At 46.3% G+C, this 23,354-nt stretch overlaps 1 protein-coding gene across 17 annotated transcripts in view; it reads right to left on the reverse strand.

Moving 5' to 3' along the window:
- ADGRL3 (adhesion G protein-coupled receptor L3) overlaps positions 1-18,266 on the reverse strand; it is a 1,804,713-nt gene extending 1,786,447 nt beyond the window's left edge. For 8 of the 17 annotated variants that reach the window (XM_033915078.1, XM_033915096.1, XM_033915057.1 and 5 more), the window contains exon 1: positions 18,160-18,259. The gene's annotated coding sequence lies outside the window, so the exon portion shown is untranslated. Of the gene's footprint in view, positions 1-18,159 lie in introns of all 17 variants that reach the window. The other 9 variants (XM_033915136.1, XM_033915129.1, XM_033915122.1 and 6 more) reach the window with 3 other exon arrangements.
- Between the last annotated feature and the right edge of the window lie 5,088 nt (positions 18,267-23,354).

The following is a 23,354-nucleotide window of genomic DNA, read 5'->3' on the forward strand; positions in this document are numbered from 1 at the left end:
ACAAAATGTGTCTGAATTTATATCTGCTGTCTATATTTTACACTAAAGTCCCCTTTTACTAAACCGCAATAGTTTTTTAGCGCAGGGAGCCTATGAGCGTCGAGAGCAGCGCTGGGCATTAAGCGCAGCTCCCTGCGCTCTAAAAACTGCTATCGTGGTTTAGTAAAAAGGGAGGGGGGTATATTTGTCTATTTTTGTATGGCTGTTACTGAGGTGATAGTGCATAGAGTCATCTGCTTTGACCTCTTTGAAAAACCCTGGAATAGGAATGATAATTAACATTTTCTATGCGTACAGTGTGCGTTGTGTTTTTTTTTTAATTTTATTGTTGGTAGATCATTTTGACTTGGTCATTTTAAAAGTAGCTCGCAAGCCCAAAAAGTGTGGGCACCCCTGCCTTAGATGATGAGCCCTCTAGAGACAAAAAAACCCAAACAAACCCTACTTTACCTGAATGTAGAGAATGACACGGTGACAAAATTCATCACCGCTCCCGTCCCCGCGGATAACCGCAGGAAATAATCCCATTTCATTTTCTAGTGTCTATTTCAACCTCGGTCCTTCGACACCAGCATTCTTCAAAGCAAAGCTTGTGGGTCAGTGGTTGTGGCCATTCATACTCTGATTCTTCCCTCTCTCTTTAAAGAATGCCTTGAATATGGTTTCCTGCGGTTATCCGCGGGGACGGGAACGGTGATGAATTTTGTCACCGTGTCATTCTCTACCTGAATGTACACTGCTTTGATAGCTTTTGGGCATGCAGGCAGTATATGAGAAATCAAGAGCACCTTTACTAAGCTGCATTAGATGTTACCGTATGTCTAATGCAGGACACACTAAAATATTCTGCATTAGCTCTATTGTTGTATTTATTTTTTCTTTTTGCAGGGATCATATCAGGGCAGAGAACAGGCATGGATTGCTAATCAGCTAGTAAGCTGACATTACCACTGTATTAACTGGTTAGCATGTCCATAAAATGGAGCAAGGGCCAGATTCTATAAACAGTGCCGAGTGGTTGTTAATCAAAACACGGCACCATTTATAGAATCACACCTAAGTGTGCCTAAGCAGACTTAGGCATTGCTAGGCATCCTAGACATAGGAGCCGCTCCATTAGGCCAGCTTTTCACTCGCCTAATTTGGTAGCATTTATGTCAGACATCTAACGATGCCTAAATCAACCACGCCTATTCTCCACCAATAACCACACCTACTTTTTAACATAGGCATCATTAGGCATCCCTAGGTGGCCAAGATTAGGGCACCTAGCAGCACCTAAACAGGGCACCATTTATTGAATATGGCCATTAGTGCCTCCTAAACATAACATAACATGGAATCTTATTTCTTTTTTTAAAATTTTATACCGCCAAAAATCTCAGTGATTTACAAATTAACATACATAAAAGCATAAAAATGCACATACACTAAAACATACTTGTATACTGCATAACATGGAATCTTATATACTGCATCTACCTTAAGTCTCGGGAATGGAAACAGCTTTTTCATTAAGGGCCCCTTTTACAAAGCCACAGTAGCAATTCTCCTGTGGCAAATGCATTCAAGCCCATAGAAATTGAATGGGCTTCTGTACATTTTCCATAAGGGGAATCACTACCATTGCTTTGCAAAAGGAGCTCTAAGTCAAAAAAGCTGTGGCCAGTTATTGCCAAATGCAGATCTTCTGAGTGTTTAACTTGAGAATCATTTAGTATGTCAATGGTAGAGTAGGAAATGCAAATGCCTGTGTTATGTTTTTGTCCTTTTTTTGTTTTGTTTTTTAGGTGTGTTTATTTGAATCAAGTGTTCATTCTTGCGTTTAAAGTGTTGTTCTTTTGAACTTTTATTCTACAATCTGAATTTTCGTACATAACTTTCAAAACCTAGTTATTTCCATTTCTTTCTTATAAACACATCTTTCCTTGTTATTATCATTAGTTAGTGTGTTTTTACAGTTTATCAGTTTATATTTAGGGGTTTAGAGAAGAGTCAACTGAATAGGAAGTTTATTCTATTATTCTTCCAGAGTGTTAAACAGTTCTTTACACACATCTCTGTCCTACCAACTCTAGTGAGGAATTACTCGTATTACCGTCCCTCATATCACTAGTGAAATGTGCTCCCACATCTCCCATAATATGAAAAATAAAACTTCATTGTGATGGGAGGCAATGCCCCCCCCCAAGATATGAAATTCCTATGGGAGTGGTCTTAGGTATCTGGACCAATAAGGCCCTTAGCCCGCCCCCTCAAAGTGCATCCTAGGATGCACCAGGAAAGGAAAGGTCTGCCATTTTGGAAGAGGCGGGTCTGTTGGCAAGAAGGAATGGGCATCCCTCTTACCGGCAATCTTTTAAAAGTATGTGGGGTTCAGGGGTGTCAAGTGGGATGTTGGGCTTTGAAAGAGTGTCAGGGAGTGTCAGGGTATTGGGAAGTGTTGGGGGGTATTGGGGGATCGATGAGCCCGGCTGCAGGAGGGTGTAGGTGTCCCTCCTGCCCATTGGATGGGGGGGAAGTATCAGGGGTGTCAAGGTGAGATGTTGGGCTGTGGGTGTTGGGGAGTGTCGGTCGTATTGGGGAATTGATGGGGCCAATGCCAGGAGGGAGCAGGCATCCCTCCAGCCCATTGGATGAGGGGGGATCGGGTAAGTTAGGCAGGAGAGAGTGGGCATCCCTCCTGCTGATCATGAAGGTTGTGTCGGGGGGTGTCCTCTGCCACAGTCAGTTCAGCTGATTGTGGCAGGGATGTTTTCCCCTTGATCAGCTGAGTCGGCAGGATTCCCCGAAGCCCCAGTTTCAGGGAGTTCTCCTGGCTCAGCTGATTGGGGATTCCCTGAGCTGGCAGTAGCATCTACTTTTAGGACTGAAATGTAGTGATGCTTAAACTCATCCAAGGACACTTCCGGGTGAAACCACACCCACACCCAGGCTTGGGCAAGATTAAGTGTCCCTACGGGTCTCCCTAGACCTGTGTCAAACACCTACAGTGTAGGCATTCTGCCTTGGGAACTTTTTTTATTTTAAAGTGCATCCTGATTGGCTTCCAAATGGTGGTAGGATGTCTGCCACCGCCTACAATCGGGATGCCCATTTGTAGAATCAGCCCCTAAGGGCTCCTACACTAATCCTATGCTAATCAGTTAGCACATGCAATGCTTCAGGCGCTAACTGATTAGTGCAGTCATGCCTACTCTCCACCCACTAACATGCCCCTTTCTCAGGTAATTACAAATATTTTTTTTACTGTGTGCACGTTCAAATTGGCCATTTGACTGTGGGATGCCAGCGCATAAGCCTTTTTAATGTATGGTAAGCGGGCGCTAGCATTTACTGCAGTTTTGTAAAAGGACCCCAGAGTGTGATCAGTGTGCTAGCACTGTCCATTTTGTTTAGGCCTGAACATATAACTTATTTCGACAGTGGCTGAATATTACCACTGTCTGGATCATTTTTTGGGTCAGCTCTCACTCCTACCCTAACGGCATTTATCTTTATAGTAGGCTTGTGCCTGCTCAGTTTTAAATTAAATTATGGGATCCTGTCTTTTGAGACATCTTGAAATATAATCAAATTATTTCCATCAGTGTGTATGTGGTTTATGAATGGTAAGTGCTTGAAATAATTGAGTTTAAAATATATTTGAAGTGTCACCCACAATACATGACAGCTGTTGCAGACTACTTAGAAATCCATTGTCAGGTGCACTCCAAGGCATTATTTAGTTTGTTCTGGTAATGAAAAGAAATAAAACAAACAAAAATAAATTTAAGATGATACCTTTAATTTGTTCTTAAATTTGATTATTCATTCTCAAAGTGAAGTACATAATTTGTTGATGAGAATTTAACTAGCAAAGCTAATATATGTGTAAGAACATAAGGATAGCCTTACTAGGTCAGACCAATGGTCCTTCTACCTCAGTAGCCAGGGCCGGATTAAAGGGTAGGCCCAGTAGGCATGGGTCTAGGGCCAGAAAAGGTCAGGGGGGCCTGCTGCCAGAACCACCCTCCCTATTCTGCCGCTGCTGCTTTTTTTAACCAGTGGCAGCAAATCTTTAAATCAAGTGTCTAACCCACGGCCCAGCTTGTGCTCCCTTGTGAGCCCCAACACGGCCTTCACCCTTCTTTTCTTCTGTGCCTCCTTCCGGCGCATGCTTCGTTTCTTGACGGCTCCCTTGCCAACTGTTCAAAGCTGCAGGCGTCGGCTCCTTGTGCAATCTGTGGCTGCATCGGAAGCGTTCCCTCTGATGTCAACATCAGAGAGAAGGCTTCCGATGCAGCCACGGATTGCGCGAAGAGCTGATGCCCATGGCTTTGAACAGGCAGCAAGGGAGCCAGCCAGAAATGAAGCACATGCCGTAGGGAGGCACAGAAGAAATGCTGCTGCTGCACAGGGAAAGGGGGAGGTGGGAGAAATGCTGCTGTGGCACAGGGAAGGAGGGGAGAAATGCTGCTGCTGCACAAGGGAGGGGGGAGAAATGCTGCTGCTGCACAAGGGAGGGGGGAGATATGCTGTTGCTGCACAGGGAATGTGGGGGGGTAGAAATGCTGCTGCACAGGGAAGGGGGGAGGGGAGAAATGCTACTGCTACTGCACAGGGAGGGGGGAATAAATGCTGCTGCACAGGGAAGGGAGAGGGAGAGAAATGCTGCTGCTACAACCAATTGGGGAGAGAAAGGGAAGGAGAGAGAAGGAAAAGGGAGCGGAACGAGAGATGCCAAGTCCATGGGAGGGAGGGAAAGAAAAGGAGATACCAGACCATGGAGTGGGATGGAGAGATGCTAGGGCATGGGGGAGGGAAGGAGACAGATGCCAGACCAGGGGAAAGGAAGGAGTGATGGAGAGAAAGGAAGGAGAGGAGATGCCAGATAATGGAGGGGGAGTTGGAAGGAGAGGAGAGAGATGCCAGGGCATGGGGGGAGGGAAATGAAACTAAGGAGACAAATGCCAGACCCGGAGGGAGAGGAGGTGCCAGAGCATGGAAGGAGAGAGATGCTAGCGCATGGGGGGAGGGAAGGAGATAGAGATGCCAGACCATGTGGTGGAGTGGGAAGGAAGGAAAGGAGAAGAGAGAGATGCCGCAGCATAGGGGAGGGGGTGGAGACAGAAAAATGGAGAGGGGGTGAAGCTGAAAAGAATCATGTATAAAGGAGAGAAGGGGCACAGGATAGAGAGTTTAAGGAAGGAGCATAGAAAGAGGGAAGATACCGTATGGAACGGGGAGAGGGTGGACAGTGGATGGAAGGGGCTGATGCTGCATGGAAGACAGAGAGAGGACAGATGCTGGCTAGAAAGAAGAGAGTGAAGACAAAGATGATTAAAGCAGAACTGACAAAAGGTAGAAAAAAAGTTTTTTTGTTGCTTTAGAATAAAATTGTATTGAAATTGTATTGATAAAACTTTTATAAACAAAAAATAAGGTAATCTTTTATTGGACTACGGTAATTTTAATACATTTTTTATTAACTTTTAGAGACCCAAACCCCCTTTCTCAGGTCAGGACAGTATAAAGTAAGAGCAGTATACTATATTGACCTGAAGAAGGAGGCTATGGCCTCTGAAAATTAATTGAAAAATGGATGTCAAATAAAATGGTATATTCTTATTTTCAATTTTTGTTTTATTTCTATTTGTTAATTTGTAAAGTGGTGATTGTTTATCAGTTTCTTCAAATTTACATCTGCTATATTTATATTTTGCAGAGTATTAGAGGGCTATGTGTCATTGTTTCTGTGGTGTTTCACTGTATACAGTTTGGCTTCTTGGTGAATCAGTTTAACCTTTATCTACATATTTCTATTTTTAGTTGTGATTACTTATTCCATACTGGGTGAGGGTGTATCTGTGTTCTGTGTGTATGCATCGGGCATGGTTCTTGGGAGCACCTTGAATAAACCTGATTTGAATCTCCTTATTTTCTGCTGATCTTCTTTCGTTTCATGTTGGATTCTTTGGTGGATTGCCTGCCTTTTGTTTCATTACAAGTTAACATACATGGAGTGGAACATACTAGAGGAGTTACAGATTTGGTTGTTTATTCATTCATATGGGTTACAGTTGGTTGGCACAAAGTGAGGCAGTTGAGAGGCATTGTAAACTTGGTTATTACTATAGACTTATACAGTATTTCACATAGTATTACTGCTTTACAATATATTTGAACACTTTTATATATGTATGGAAAGGGTTCAGAGTCCTGGGTAAGTAGGTGGGAAGGGAAGGAAGGATTGTTCAGAGATGTTTGGGGGTTACATAGAAGAAAAACTGCACTGGTATGCTAATCTTTGTTTGTTTTGAATTTTTTAAAAAGAAAGAAATACATGTGGAAATAAAGAAGTAAATAAGAAAACAGATAAATGGGGGCGGGGTGGAGCGTGGGCGGGGCGGGGCAGGGCCCAGTGTACTTGTGTGCCTAAGGGCCCTCGAAGAATTAATCCTGCCCTGCCAGTAGCCCATCCACATGGTGGTCAATCCAGATCACTTGGCCAAAACCCAAAGAGTAGCAACATTCCATGCTACCAATACAGGCTGCCTAGTGTCAATGGCATTTCCCAGGTTGCTTCATGTCGTTTTCTGTAAAAAGTGCATCTTTGTTTGGAAGCATTTGCACTCTTTCCAGTAGAGGGTGCAATCTTTCCTGACAATGTGCCCATGCATGAATGATGGTGTGCTGTTCACAAAAAAGTGCATACATTTTGCAAAAAAATGTGCACTCTTTTGAAAGAAGGCAAATCTTTCCAAAAGAGTGCAGACTACTAACACTATTATTCCTGTAATGAAAACAAACAAAACAACTTAATGAACATTCCCATAAATGACATAGGAAATGATACAAAATGAAAAATGTGTGGGCTGCACACCCCTAGGGCCGGATTCTGTATAGTTTGCCTACATTAGGTGCTGCTAGGCGCCCTAATTAAGGATGCCTAGCAATGCCTAACTTCAGAATCTGCGCACAACTTTTGGTTTTTTGGCTTAATTGATGTGGTAATTGACTGTGCCACTTTTCAGCTAATCAACCCCCCCCCAAAAAAAAAAAAACATTTACCCCCTCCTTTTACAAAACTGTAGCGTGGTTTTTAGCACCAGCTGAGACGGTAACAGCTTCAACGCTCATAGGAATTCTATGAGTATCAGAGCTGTTACCCCCATGACCAGTACTAAAAACGCTAGTACAGTTTTGTAAAAGGAGGGGCTAAGAGTTCTACGTGGAACTCTTAGGATGCCTAAAGGTGCTTAAGTTGAGGCACCTAGCGATACCTAATGATGCATACCTAAAAATTAAGGGTTTCTTTAGGTGTTGCTAGGTGTCGGAGATAGGCACCAGTAAATTAGGCCAGGTAAAATATGGCTTAATATGCCAGTGCGTACCTCAAAGACTCCTAAGTCCACTTAGATGCCACTAGGTATAAAATGGTGCCGTGTAGTTAAACTAACCTAAAACTTGAGATTTTAGACCATGTCATCTCTATAACAATAAAGCTCGACTCGGTTTACATAAATAAAATAGAACAGAAAAAGTGAGATGAAGACTTTACAATTTGGAGAACAGCCAAGTTTTTAGATATTGACAATCACATGGAGCGGCACCTACAATGTATGTAGGTGCGCTTAGGCACCGTTTATAGAGTCTGACCCCAAGTGCTTACTCATATAAAGATTCATTTCCTCCTCCCACCCAAAAAAAAAAAAGAGTCTGGTTGCCACTGAGCTGAAGTGATGAATCCTAGATAGATTTTTCATAAGAAGCTTAACACATACTACTTTAGTTTACAGTTCAGAAGGAAGTTTTCAACATGCAAATCTCTGTTTTCGAAAAGTCCTTATCAAAAGGACTCTCTTAACAGTCACAGATGAGAGATGGGTGCAAATTTTTTTACAGAAAATAGGTTTTCAAGTTTCTTAAAACATTTTTTATACCGCTAATTCCGGTTTCAAAGCGGTGTACAACTTTAATAAAAAGATATAAAATATATAAAAATATAGTACAATACAATATTAGGTTAGTAGACTTTTAACATAAGACACATATACAAACTACACACAATTAGGAAAGTAGGGTTGAATTACAATATTTAAAATTAAGCACACTTAAGGATTAAAACAATAGGTTGGGAAAGGGACTATTGTTGGCTTAGCCCTAAAAAGGACAGTTTTAACCAAAAGCATCCTCAAATAAGAATGTTTTGAGTTTTACTTTAAATTGTTTTATCGAGGATTCCTTTAGTATACTAGTGTAACTTAGTAGATATGTGTTCGTATTTAGGTATAAGCTCTTATATTGCACCTAGATTTCAGAGAAATGTGTAGCTTATAGAATTCTATAAGTTATATGTGTAAATTTATGCCCCACTTAGACTCCACTCATTTGTATGTCTACTCAAAATATGTTCTATTGGAGTTATGCCTGTATTCATAGAATAGAGCTTAGGAAAATGTTTGGCATTTATATGAGGGTATATGTATGTGTGCACATATGCATGTATGCCTTTATTCTATTATCTATGTACATAACTGTTAGGTGCATAACTGTTAGGGGCTCATAATAATAAAAAAAATATATGTCAAAAAACCCGCCCAAGTCAGCACTTAGAAGACCTAAAAGACAAGTTATCCAAATGCCGATAATCAAAACGGGTTTTTAGATGTATCCAGAGACTTTTTAGGCCTCGGAATACCGCTGTGTGCCTAGAGCTGAAAGGGGCATTTTTGAAGGAGTGGTGAGGACAGGATTTGAGCAGGATTTGGGTCGACCTAGACTTAGTCGTACTGTAGGGATAATCGAAAGTTTTACGAGGCTGCATGGATGGAAATCATACGTTGTATCTTAGATGATGTACAACCACGACTAAAGCAATGTTACTTACCGTAACAGTTGTTATCCAGGGACAGCAGGCAGCTATTCTCACTAGTGGGTGATGTCATCCGACAGAGCCCCGATACGGACGTCTCACAAGCATACTTGCTTGCAGAAACTTCAGAAGTTTCGAGATGCCCGCACCGCGCATGCGCCAATGCCTTCCCGCCCAATGGTCCGGGCGTGTCTCCTCAGTTCAGGTAGCTAGCAGAGAAGCCAATCCAGGGGAGGTGGGTGGGACGTGAGAATAGCTGCCTGCTGTCCCTGGATAACAACTGTTACGGTAAGTAACATTGCTTTATCCCAGGACAAGCAGGCAGGTATTCTCACTAGTGGGTGACCTCCAAGCTAACCTCAATGGGATGGTGGGAGAGTTGGCAACTTAAGAGAATAAATTTTGTAATAATGTTTGGCCAAACTGTCCATCCCGTCTGGAGAAAGTATCCAGACAATAATGAGAGGTGAATGTATGAACAGAGGACCAAGTGGCAGCCTTACAAATCTCCTCAATCGGTGTCGATCTGAGGAAGGCTACAGAGGCCGCCATTGCTCTGACCCTATGGGCTGTGACTTTACAGAGAAGGGGTAATCCAGCCTGGGCATAGCAGAAAGAGATGCAAGCCGCCATCCAGTTGGAGATGGTATGCTTCGATACAGGTCGTCCCAACTTGTTCGGATCAAAGGAGACGAAAAGTTGAGGAGCAGTTCTGTGCGGCTTGGTGCAATCCAGGTAGAAAGCCAAAGCACGTTTACAGTCCAGAGTGTGAAGAGCTGATTCTCCAGGATGAGAATGAGGCTTTGGAAAAAACACAGGAAGAACTATGGATTGGTTGAGATGAAATTCAGTGACCACTTTAGGCAGGAATTTCGGATGAGTGCGAAGGACTACCTTGTCATGATGGAATACTGTGAAAGGTGGATCCGCCACTAAGGCCTGAAGCTCACTGACCCTGCGAGCAGAAGAGAGGGCAACCAGAAAAACCACTTTCTAAGTGAGAAACTTCAGCGGAGCCTTGTTGAGAGGCTCAAAAGGAGGTTTCATAAGTTGAGAAATGACAGCGTTGAGATCCCAAACCACTGGAGGAGGTTTGAGAGGAGGATTGACATGGAAAAGTCCTTTCATAAATCTGGAAACCACAGGATGAGCAGAGAGAGGTTTCCCTTGTAGAGGCTGATGGAAAGCCGCAATAGCACTCAGGTGGACTCGTATGGATGTAGACTTGAGGCCAGACTGAGACAGGTGTAGAAGATAGCCCAATACAGAAGACAGGGAGGCTCGTTGAGGCTCCTTACGATTAGAAATACACCAGGAAGAAAATCTAGTCCACTTTTGGGAGTAGCATTGTCTAGTAGCAGGCTTCCGGGAAGCCTCCAATACATCCCTCACCGCCTGGGAAAACTGGCGAGGAGTTACGTTGAGAGGAACCAAGCTGTCAGGTGGAGAGACTACAGGTTGGGATGGAGTAGAGATCCCTGTTGCTGAGTAAGCAGTGAAGGAAACACTGGAAGAAGGAATGGCTCCCTGCTGCTGAGTTGAAGTAGAAGGGAGTACCAAGGCTGTCTGGGCCACCGAGGAGCTATTAGAATCATGGTGGCATGGTCGGATTTCAACTTGACCAGAGTCTTTTGAATGAGTGGAAATTGAGGAAATGCATACAGAAAGCGATTCCCCCAATCCAGCAGAAAAGCATCTGCCTCGAAGCGATGAGGAGTGTTGATCCTGGAGCAGAATTGAGGCAGTTTGAAGTTGTGGGGAGCCGCAAAGAGGTCTATCTGAGGCGTCCCCCACTGAGAGAAGATCTGATGAAGGGGCCTAGAATGGAGGGTCCATTTGTGAGGTTGGAGAAGATGACTTAAGTTGTCCGTCAGGGCATTGTCCTTCCCCTGAATGTAGACAGCTTTTAGGAAGGTATTGTGGTGAATCGCCCAATCCCAGACTCTGAGAGCTTCCTGGCAGAGGGAGGCCAATCCCGTGCCCCCCTGCTTGTTGACATAATACATGGCGACCTGATTGTCTGTGCGAATGAGGACCACCATGTCGTGAAGCAGATGTTGAAACGCTTGAAGAGCATTGAAGATCGCTCTGAGCTCCAGAAGATTGATATGATATAGCCGGTCCGCACTGGTCCAGAATCCCTGAGTTGAGAAAGGACAACATTGAGATCCCAAACCACTGGAGGAGGTTTGAGAGGAGGATTGACATGGAAAAGTCCTTTCATAAATCTGGAAACCACAGGATGAGCAGAGAGAGGTTTCCCTTGTAGAGGTTGATGGAAAGCTGCAATAGCACTCAGGTGGACTCGTATGGATGTAGACTTGAGGCCAGACAGAGACAGGTGTAGAAGATAGTCCAATACAGAAGACCTGAGTGCGAAGACCGTCCAGATGAGCTCCCCATGCATAGGTCGAAGAATCTGTCGTGAGAACCTTCTGATGGGGAGGAGTGTGAAATAGCAAACCTCTGGATAGATTCGAAGAGGTCATCCACCAAAGTAGAGACTGCCGAAGAGCAGGAGTGACTATGATGTGACAGGTCAATGAATCTTTCACCTGAGTCCATTGAGAAGCCAGGGTCCACTGAGGAATTCTGAGGTGAAGTCTGGCAAAAGGCGTCACATGAACTGTAGATGCCATGTGGCCCAGGAGAACCATCATGTGTCTCGCTGAGATGGACGGGCGAGAAGACACAGACTGGCAGAGATGAAGAAGAGCATCCAGACGCTGAGGAGGAAGGAATGCTCTGAGTTGAATGGTATCCAGAACTGCCCCGATGAAGGGAAGAGACTGGGTAGGCTGTAGATGAGATTTGGGGAAGTTGATCTCGAAGCCCAAACTCAGCAGGAACCAAATCGTTGTTAGGGTCGCCGAGATGACCCCTGGAGCCGAGGTGGCCTTGATGAGCCAGTCGTCGAGGTAGGGAAACACCTGAAGACCCCGGTTCCGGAGTGCAGCGGCCACCACCACCAGACACTTCGTGAAGACTCTGGGAGACGAGGACAGGCCGAATGGAAGCACTCGATACTGCAGATGAAGATGTCCCACCCAAAATCTGAGGAATTTGCGAGAGGCCGGATGAATGGGAATGTGAGTGTAGGCCTCCTTGAGATCCAGAGAGCATAACCAATCGTTCTGCTCGAGGAGGGGGTAGAGAGAAGCAAGGGTCAGCATGCGAAATCTCTCTTTGACCAGAAACTTGTTGAGGATCCTAAGGTCCAAAATAGGTCGCAGGTCGCCCGTCTTCTTCGGTACCAGGAAGTACCGAGAGTAAAACCCCCGGTTGAGTTGGTCCAGAGGGACCGGCTCGACGGCCCGGAGCCGAAGCAAAGCCTGAGCTTCCTAAAGAAGAAGGGCGGTCTGTGTTAAGTTTGAAGGATACTCTCTTGGCGGGTGGTCCGGGGGGACCCGATGGAACTGAAGAGAGTACCCCTCCCTGATGATGGTAAGGACCCAGAGGTCGGTGGTGATAGCCTCCCATCGATGATAAAAATGATGTAGGCGACCCCCAATGGGGAAAACAGGGGATGGCAGAACGAGGTTGGTTATACTCCCTAAGAGAGAGTCAAAAAGGCTGAGGAGCCTTGGGGACAGTAGAAGGCTGAGGCTTTTGTAGAGCCTTCTGTGGAGGCTGTCTCTTCGCTGGTTGTCTCGCAGCTGGAGCCTGCCTTGGTGTATAACGCCGTTGATAGATCAAGGGCGGTCGAGAAGGTCGAGACTGCATCGGCTTAGGCTTGGGTCGAAGAATGGACTGAAAAGATTTCTCATGGTCAGACAGTTTCTTCGTCACGGTCTCGATGGATTTGTGAAATAAATCTGCCCCTGCACAAGGAACGTTGGCAAGTCTGTCCTGGAGGTTCGGTCCATGTCAATGGTCCGAAGCCATGCCAATCGACGCATAGCCACGGAACAGGCGGCAGCTCGTGCTGAAAGCTCGAAGGCATCGTAGGAGGATTGCATCAATTGGAGGCGCAGCTGGGACAGCGAGGCGACCACTTCCTCAAATTCGAAGCGAGCCTGAGACTCGATGTAAGGTGTAAACTTCCGAAGCACAGGCAGGCAGAACTCCAAATAAGTGGCAAAATGAAAAGTATAATTGAGAACTCTGGAAGCCATCATCGAGTTCTGGTATATGCGTCTCCCAAACTTATCCATGGTCTTGCCCTCGCAGCCTGGAGGCACCGAGGCATACACCTAGGACGGATGAGACCTCTTGAGGGAGGATTCGACCAACAGGGATTGATGAGAGAGTTGAGAGCCCTCGAATCCCTTGTGATGAACTGTTCGGTACCTGGCATCCAACTTGCCAGGAACAGCAGGAATAGAGTAAGGCGTTTCAAAACACCTCATGAACGTTTGGTCGAGGAGTTTGTGCAGAGGAAGACGAAGAGACTCGGCAGGAGGATGAGGCAAATGCATGGTATCGAGGTATTCCTTGGAGTACCGAGAACCGGAGTCCAAGGTAATGTCCAGGTCATCCGCCATCTGCCGGAGGTCCGCCAGCACAGGCCTACAAGACGGACTGGATGAAGTCGAGGCCTCGGGATCCATAGAGACCTGCGATCGACAGGGCGAATACGAGCCACAGGGATCCTCAAACTCCAATCCCGGAGGAGGAGACACATCCGACGAGGAATACACCTAATGAGGCAGCTTCTTCTGCGGTGAGACTGTAGAGTGCCGAGAGGAGTGCCTCGAAGAATGCCTGGACCGATGCCCCTCCCGATGCCTGGAAGGGGATCTAGAGCAATGATGTTTAGAATGGTCCCCAGAAGCCTCCAACGAGTAGATGGGACTCGAGGCAGTAGAGGGCAGAGGTGGGAGATTCGACGCCTCTCGAGACGCAGTCCAGGCCTGATGAGGAGTGCGGAAGAACTCTTCCTGTTTGCGATGCCCAGGGCTTCGATTACTCGAAGAGGGATTCCACACCTCTTCGTCCGGAGGCGTAATGGGCTCTAAAGGGGGCATGTCACTAAAAGAGGCCCGCCTCGAGGGACCGGCCGCCGAGCGCCGCTCCTTGCCGAGAGCGAACGGCGAGGAGGAGGTGGAGGGGGCGGCTCGCCCCCCCCCCCCCCCCGAGGTGGAACCGGCTGGTCACCCTGGATCATGGCCAGCAACTTGGGTCCCATGGTGGTCATGAGCTCGACAAACTGAGCCTCCAGAAGTGACCGCAACGAAGCCGACAAGGAGGGAGCCGCACCTAAAGTGGGACCTCCTGAACGGTCTTCGCGTTCCTTCGTGGTCGAGTGCTTTGGGTTGGAAGCCTTCGGCACTTTGAGAACCACTGTTGGAATGGGAGGAGGAGGTACCTGATCCGAGGAGACGGAGGAAGGCACCGGAGCAGTAGGCGGAGTCGAAGCCGGAACGAAGGAAGCCGGCTTCAGGAGACTCGATGCAGCAGAAGCGGCGGGAGGCTTCACAGGTGCAGGCGAAGCGCTGGTCGAAGTCGAAGCTTCCTTAGCAGCTTCCATCTTGAACATCGACTCCCACAAAAAACAGCAACGCTTAAACGCACGTGCTGTGAGAGTGGAACAAGGCTGGCACGATTTCGGGAAATGTTCTGGACCAAGACACTGCAGGCAGCGGGTCGATGCGGGTCCATCAATGAAATCGCACGCTGGCACTTGCTACACTTTTTAAAACCGGTAATTGGCCGGGACATAGGCCGAAAAAGCTCTGCCGCAAGATTGAAGGAGCGGGGCCTGAGCCACGCGGCCGACCCGGTCGAATCACCGGAAGAAATTAAAAAAAAAAAAAATAATAAGAAACCAAATGAAGAAAACACACGATAAAGAGAAAATAAATTCAAAACCGTGGCGATTAGAAGGCAAAAATACGGGTTCAATTAGTGCAGAATTGAAGTAAAACTTCTCAGCTCCACGGAAAGAAAAGAACTGAGGAGACACGCCCGGACCATCAGGCGGGAAGGCACTGGCGCATGCGTGGTGCGGGCATCTCGAAACTTCTGAAGTTTCTGCAAGCAAGTATGCTTGTGAGACGTCCGTATCGGGGCTCTGTCGGATGACATCACCCCACTAGTGAGAATACCTGCCTGCTTGTCCTGGGATAAGGACCAGATTCTGTTCAGGTCGAGTTTCCGCTGAGCTGATCGCAGCAAGGGAATCTCCCTGCAGCAATCAGTTTAGCGGCCATGGCAGGGAACCCGTACCACCCCTCCCCAAAGACTACTGCCGCCACCTTGCCAAGACATCCACCAATTCAAGCTTTCCTTCAGTAAAGAGAATAAAAGGAATTAAGAGTTCCTATGAGTGTCGGGAACACGCAGGCCATTCAGCACGACTCTCTGAGCTAAAAATTATTTTGTTTACTAAATATTTTGGAAATCATCTGTATTAATATTCTTCCTGACTTTTTTCTTCTTTTTTTTGTATCTTTCTTTTCTTCATCTTTTTTTGTATCTTTTTTAAATTTATTGTTAACCAAGTTGAGCGCTTTATTTGGTTGATGACCCAGTATACAACGCTAAGTTTTAATTTAAGTGTAGAGATTAGCTGTGGTTGACTTTGGCGTCGCTAGGCGCATGTGTTAGGTGCAGGTAAATTTAGGGTTACCAGACATCCAGGAAATCCCGGACATATCCTCTTTTTAGAGGACTGTCTGGGCTCCCAGATGGACTTTTCTTAATCCAGCATTTGTCCAGGTTTTGGAAAGCCCCAACTGCATTTGCAGGGCCTTTGAGCATGCACAGATGACGTCGCACACATCCGCGCATGCTCCAGGCCCTCCAGATGCAGCTGGAGGTCATCCGGAAGGAGAGAGGAGGCTTGGTAGGGGTGGGGCAGGGAGAAGAATGGGGCTGGACTGGAGGAGGAACTAGAAGGGCTGGGGCAGAACGGGATGGGGCTGGAGGCAGAATAGGGCAGGGTCATGTGTCCGGGATATCCCAGAGAAAATTTGGTAACCTTAAGTAAATTAGGCCAGGAAATCCTTGCCTACTGTGTCAGTACTTACCACTAGTGATGCCTAAGCATGCCTAGGTGCTGCTAAATGTGATTCTATAAGCGGTGCCTAGCAGTTGATTGACAACCGTGCTGACTGGCGCCTACAAGTTTGGTGCAGTTAGTCACCATTCATAGAATCAGGCCCACAATGTAGCCATCAAGTGAGGTGATATGCTGAGAATGCTGACATCCCTCTGTAGAGGTGGGCAAGGGGCTCTTTGATGAATTTTAGGCAGTATACTGTAGCTTTCAGACACCTCTTTTAGGGACCCTTTTACTAAAGCTTAGCATGTGCTAACGCAGTGGGTCGCAAACTTTTTAAACCGCTGGCGTACTAATCTCGGGGCTGCGGCTGGAGGGTACCCGGAAATGCGCGGACGTTGATGCCATGATGTCACACGCATGCACGTCATCGCTTCGACATCCGCGCATGCACAGATGTCCTCTAGCCATGGCTCTGAGTTTCCTACTACCGCCAATGGGGGGGGTCCTGCAGAAAGAGAGGTGAGAAGGATTAGAAGCACCAGCGAGGAAGAGACAGGCGCAGGCTAACTGACTACAAGACATGCTTCTCACCACAAGAGGCACGTCCTGTAAGCAGTCAGCTAGTCCGGTGCCTCTCCATGTTCAAACAGACATGCGTATGCCGGACTGAGGGGGGAGGGGAAGAAATAATGTGTCTAAAACAGAGGAGAGGGAGAGATGGTGGACAATGGGATGGAGGGAGGGAAGGAACAAAAAGGGAGAGAAGTTGGACACAAGGGATTGTGTGGAGGAGGGGAGAGATTATGGATAGGAGGGTAGTTGGGAAGAGAAAGGGAGAGATGATAGACCCTGGGGTGGTAGGGAAGGAGGGAGAGATGCTGGATGAAAGGGTAGTTGAGAAAAGGAGAGATGGTGGATCTGGGGATGGTGGGGTCCATCGCTGCAGCTGTGGGGATGGAGACAAAAAAAGGGAAATGGAAAGGGAGGACAGAGATGGAAGATGGATGGTTAGCACGGAGAAAGAAGAAAACGACAAATGGGCAGGAGACCCTAGCAAGCGAGACTCCGGCACCTTGAGGCACACTAGTGTGTTGCGGCACACAGTTTGCAATACACTGTGCTAATGGAATTAGCAAGCACTAACTGATAATAAACCTATCTTATACCTAGCAATTTCTTAGCATTTAGTGCATACTGATCCATTCAGTGCACACTAAGCTTTAGTAAAAACTGCCCTAAAAGTGATGTCTGAAAGCTTTTACTGCCTAAAAATCATCAGTAAAGAGCTCCTTGTCCATATCCTCAGGGAGCTGAAAACTGAAGTAATGACGTTAGACCACTCCGGGTCTGTTATTTCTAATATAAATCAGTTTCTTTACAAGAAAAAAAGAGAGTTCTCTTGGATAGTCCCACACACAGGCACAGGGCAGACATAGTTATTTCTGAATTACAGGAAAAATAGTAGCAAAAGTTTTACTACCTCAACGTTCTGCTTTCTTGGAGGGTTGAATCAGTTTAGTTTCACAGACTCACGAATGCTTCTTGGGCTACTTCAGCTGCCTGCTAAATCCCTGCATATGTACTGTAGTACTAAAATCAGCAAATAAATCTGAGAATAGCCCTGGAAAATTTAATTTTGAAGGTATGAAGCCTTCAGATCCCTGAGCTGGAAAAAGGAATGAATCAAGTCATCGGATGCATCAAGACAAAAAGAATGTCATGGGGGGGGGGAAGGGAACCCCACTCTTAAAGAGAAAGCACGCAATATGATCAAATTTACAGATCCCATGAAAATATTCAAAATACAGGCCAACTTAAAACACAGCTGGGCAACTGGATTTTTCCATAATGTTAAAGGAGTTCCCCAGAAAAGTTGTTAACTTGGATTTTCTCTTACAGACTCTTCAGAGAGTTACCAAAAGAAAACCATAGGAAGCTTTGACCACCACCTGCAGGATTTCCCAAATTTTTAAATGTATTCTATTACACAGAGCTTTTTTTTTTCCACACGGCACGGCTCCAGATTATTTAGGAACACCTGGTAACACTGCAGCAGTATTACAGAACGAAATTTGGGCCCACTTGCAAATTAACATCTGCTACAGTATATATGATTGGAAAACTATAGTACCTCAGGAAATGAACTCGTGTTTTAGCTGTGAGGTAACTGAGTAAAGAATAAAGACACCGTTGATACAATGGCCTGACAATGTACAGTGGTTTTAGTGAACTGTAAGTGGCCCAGGAGCAGGGCCGGCATTAGGGGGGAGCAAACAGGCCCGTGGCTCGGGAGGGCCCCCTGTGAACCGGCATGTCTTCCCCCCTTCCATCCGTACTGGTCTGATGCAGTCCTTACCTTCCGTCGCTGACAAATCCATTTCTGCTGCAGGAGGTCTCCAGCCGCGGCAGCCAATCTGAACAGCCCTACGGCTTCCTTCCCTTTGCCCCGGTCCGCCCAGGCGGAAACCGGAAGTTGCGTCATTCGCGGACCGCAGGAAGGGGAGTTGTAAGCAGCGCTTCGGATTGGCTGCCGCGGATGAAAGTCCTCTGCAGCAAAAATGGATTTTTTTCAGCGTTGGAAAGTAAGAGCAACATCAGACCGGCGTGGATAGGAGGAGGAAGACATATGGGTGAGGAAATTCACGTTACTAGCTGTAATTATTTTTTAAGCACAAAGGGGAACTGAGGGGAAGGAGTTAAAATAAGTGCCAGACTGAGTGTGGGAGTAGGTAAAGGAGAAGAGCTTATGGGACTGGAAACAGAGGAGGAGGGAGGGGAGAGGGAGAGAGAGATGGTGGGCAGTGATCTAAGAGAATCAGAGAAATTGGATGTGGGGTGGAGTGAAGGAAGGGGAAAGATACTTGAAGAGAAAGGAAGATATTGTGAACCTGGGGGAGAGAGGGAATGATAGGGAGATGCTAATTGGGAAGAGAAAGGGAGCGATGGTGGACTATGGATGGAAAGAAGGGAGAGAGGGAGAAATCTTAGATCTGGGGATGGAAGGGAGAGAGAAATGCAACATCTCTTTTTCCCTCCAACCCAGGGGTCTCAAAGTCCCTCCTTGAGGGCTGCAATCCAGTCGGGTTTTCAGGATTTCCCTAATGAATATGCATGAGATCTATGTGCATGCACTGTTTTCAATGCTTATTCATTGGGGAAATCCTGAAAACCCGACTGGATTGCTGCCCTCAAGGAGGGACTTTGAGATCCCTGCTTCAACCCATTGTTCAGTATTAAGGGGGAACGGAAGAACACAACAATAGAAAAGAGAGGGAGCAAAATGTTGGACCATAGGGAAAGAGGAAGAGAGTTGAACCCATGGAAAAGGGAAAAAAATCAATTTGATAGAGACAGGCATAATGAGGGAAATGGAGCAAGAGAGGAGAAAAAAATGAACAACAAACACTGGAAAGAGAATTAGTAAAAGATAGACAAAAATCAGAAAGAGGAACTGGGACCAAGATGATGAAAAAATAAAATGTCCAGACACCAAGGTAGAAAAAAGTGTTTTATTTTGAATGTATTAACTGGAGTATGTTATCTTTGGGATATATGCATCACAGTTCATAGACAACTCGGCGAAAGACAAAGGCGCGCGCCGACAACTGAGCGCAAGACGGAGGCGCGCGCCAAAGAAAATTACAGTTTTTAGGGGCTCCGATGGGGGGGGTTGTTGGGGAGCCCCCCCAGTTTACTTAATAGAGATTGTGCTGGCGTTGTGGGGGGTTTGGGGGGTTGTAACCCTCCACATTTTACTGTAAACTTAACTTTTTCCCTAAAAACAAGGAAAAAGTTAAGTTTTCAGTAAAATGTGGGGGGTTACAACCCCCCACACCCCCCACAACGCGGCACGATCTCTATTAAGTAAAGTGGGGAGGTTCTTCCCCCCACACATACACACCCCCGTCGGAGCTGTAAAAACTGTAATTTTCTGTGGTGCGCGCCTCCGTGCTGCGCTCAATTGTCTGCGCCCGCCTTTGTCCTGGCGCGCTTTGACCTGACACCGTGCATCACAAATATTTTTTATTGTAGTCAGTGGCATAGCCATGCAGCTGATTTGTGAGGAAAGGTGGATGGGCACCAAATTTTCTCCTCGCTTGAATGCAAAATATAAATACTTGAGCTGGTGGAAATCCCCAAGCCCTGGCAACTGAAGAGCTCTTTCTCCAGTCTGACAACCAGAAGTCTCCAAACTTTGCAGCTAGTGGCAGTATCCTCAAGCTACCAGTTTTTTCATGCATACAAGATAGCCAGGGAGAAAGGGGAGGGGGGCTCTGTAATACTGCTGCCAGTTACAGAACTTTGAAAGTTCTGGTCCCTGGATCTGAGGAGGGGAAGGATGTGGTCATCAACTGATGAGGTTTGGGGATCTCCACCAGCTACATCAAGGAAGATGTTCATTTTGAGGCCGCTGCAATCAGCTCAACAGCCCGATTCGGAACATGTACCTGTTTAAGTCAAAACGTATAAGTTCCATCGGCAACCTGTCAGACCTTTTTGGTTATGGCGGCCAGCTGACTAAGTCTAGGTCGGCCCATCTCCCGCCCTATCCACTCATAAGAACATAAGAATAGCCTTACTGGATCAGACCAATGGTCCATCAAGCCCAGTAGCCCGTTCTCACAGTGGCCAATTCAGGTCACTAGTACCTGGCCAAAGCCCAAGGTGTAACAATATTCCATGCAACCAATACAGGACAAGCAGACTATGGACTTTTCCTCCAGGAACTTGTCAAAACCTTTCTTAAAACCAGCTACGCTATCCGCTCTTACCACATCTCTGGCAACGCGTTCCAGAGCTTAATTATTCTCTGAGTGAAAAAATATTTCCTCCAATTGGTTTTAAAAGTATTTCCCTGTAACTTCATCGAGTGTCCCCCTAGTCTTTGTAATTTTTGATGGAGTGAAAAATTGATCCACTTGTACCCGTTCTACTCCACAGAGAGGGAGGGAAGGAGGGGTTCAAACAGACATGCGTATACCGGACTGAAGGGGGAGGGGAAGAAATAATGGGTCTAAAATAGAGGAGAGGGAGAGATGGTGGACAATGGGATGGAGGGAGGGAAGGAACAAAAAGGGAGAGAAGTTGGACACAAGGGATTGTGTGGAGGAGGGGAGATAGAGATTATGGATAGGAGGGTAGTTGGGAAGAGAAAGGGAGAGATGGTGGACCCTGGGGTGGTAGGGAAGGAGGGAGAGATGCTGGATGAAAGGGTAGTTGAGAAAAGGAGAGATGGTGGATCTGGGGATGGTGGGGTCCATCGAGATTTCAAGTCCCTGCATACAAGAGGTAAACCCTGGACTGGATCAGCCCTGCCATGTAAATCTTGATCCAGTTGGTAACCTTTAGTTTTAAATCAAAGTGGTGGCATACTGTACATAACCCAGAATCTATGAAAAGGGAATCTGCAGTGATTATTTTCATGCACAAGTACTGGTCAGCTTATAGTGTTAGTAGGGAAATGATATTATAGTCAAATAATTTTTATTATAAAATTAGTAAAGCACACCAGTACAAACAGCTTAGGCTTTTGTTATGAAACAGAACAACTATCACCCTTCCTCCCCCCCCCCCATATCCCTTCCCACCCCAGGAGTCCAGTACTACAACAAAAATGGAGAGCAAGAGTCAAACTTAGAGGTTCAATAATCTGCTGCGGGCATGCGGAGTAAGATCCTGCCAGAAACATTCCCAAGTCAGACTGAATCTACGACCAAGGCCACGATCCAAGGCTCCCACCATTCTGCGTTCCAGTGTCGCATGGGTTATCATCAGGGATCGCCACTGTGCATAAGATGGGGGATCGCGGGACAGCCAGTTAGTAAGTATTGCTTTTTTCCTCATCAAAAGCGCTCTAGTGAGGAAAGCCGACATGCCTTTGGGTTTAGGCGTGGCTATATTGTAAAATCCAAATAGTGCTCTTGGTTGTGGAAGCCATCGCCTCCCCCATAGTGTCGTAATGTAGTGTCCCAAATATCTCCAAAACTGTAAAATTTTAGGGCAAGTCCAGAGCATATGGCCTAAAGAAGCGTGATCCTGATCACATTTCGGGCAGGAGTGAGATGCAGTAATCCCCATCCTAGCTGCTCGTTCCGGCGGGATGTAGAGTCGCAGTACTATCTTCAATTGCATTTCCCAATGCGTAATGTTAGGAGAGACCTTCTGAATATTTTTCAAAACCCGCTGCAACTGCTGGTCTGTTAAAGTACATTGCAAGTCCTCTGCCCATGTCGTCGCCAAGATGGCCAAATTAGTGCCCGATTGACAGTCCCGGACTCCCACAATGTGAAAACGAAGCGGAACCCTCTGTTGTGCAGAAAGACTGAAAAGTTCCGAGAGGGCCTCCCGGGTAGCTTCAGTTAGGTGTTCCCCAGGTAGAGACTGAGCATAATGTCGGATTTGATAATAAGCAAAAAGGTCAGTTGGCTGTAAATCAAATGTCTGACGTAATTCCGCAAAGGTGGCTATTCTCCCCTCCTCCAGAAACAGATGGAAAAGATATTGTAATCCCAGTGTACTCCACCTCTGGAAGGATGTATTTTGCAGTCCAGGTAGAAAGGCTCCATTGCCCTGGATGGGTAAATAGCAGGAAACCTCAGAAGACAACTTTGCTGTTTTACATACCCACTTCCATGTTCGCCGCGCCGGCGCAAATATCGGGTAGGGAGACACCAAATGATGTAGCTGTGGGTCCACTACATGCAAGAAATAGCTTACATGGTACGGAGCCAACAAAGATAATTCCAAAGGAGTAGCAGAGAAATCCGATGTCCCCCTAAACCAATCATTGAGATGTCGCATCTGGCATGCCAATGCGTACCAACGGACATTTAATAAACCAAAGCCCCCTCGTTCCCTGGGTAAGCACATCCTAGAAAATTGCATACGGGGTCGTTTACCCCCCCACAAGAAACATTGTAAACCTTTAGTTAAACGTGTAGTATGAGTATAAGAGAGGAGGATTGGTAACACCTGAAAGCGATATAACCACTTGGGAAAGAGCACCATATTAAAAAGAGCCACCCGTCCCGCTACTGAGAGTGGGAAAGAGGACCAATTTTGTAGATGTTGTAAGGTGTCCTGCATGAGGGAATTAATATTACTGTCATAAAGAGTTTTGAGGTCTCTGGGAATCCAAATTCCCAAATAGCGAATCGATGTTGTCGCCCATGCAAAAGGAAACTCTCCCACCCATGTCTGCTGTAGAGCCGCCGGACTAGCTAGAGCTATAGATTTCTGATAATTCAAAGTAAAGCCCGAGTAGAATCTAAATTCCCTTAGCGCCTGCAGCAGATGAGCAATGGAATGAGTGGGGTTAGTCAGTGTAAATAATAAATCGTCTGCAAAAGCTAGCACTTTGATAGTGCATTTCCCAAAGTCCACTCCCACTATGTCAGGGTCCAGAGTCACTGTCCGGAGAAAGGGCTCCAAGTATAGCAAAAAGAGGAGGGGTGACAGAGGGCACCCCTGTCGGGTACCCCTTTCAATTAAAATAGGGGCTGTAATGAGCTCATTAACAAGCAATCTCGCCCTCGGTGTCGAGTACAATGT

This window comes from Geotrypetes seraphini, chromosome 1, assembly GCF_902459505.1.
Source record: "Geotrypetes seraphini chromosome 1, aGeoSer1.1, whole genome shotgun sequence".
In the NCBI taxonomy this organism is placed as follows: domain Eukaryota; kingdom Metazoa; phylum Chordata; class Amphibia; order Gymnophiona; family Dermophiidae; genus Geotrypetes; species Geotrypetes seraphini.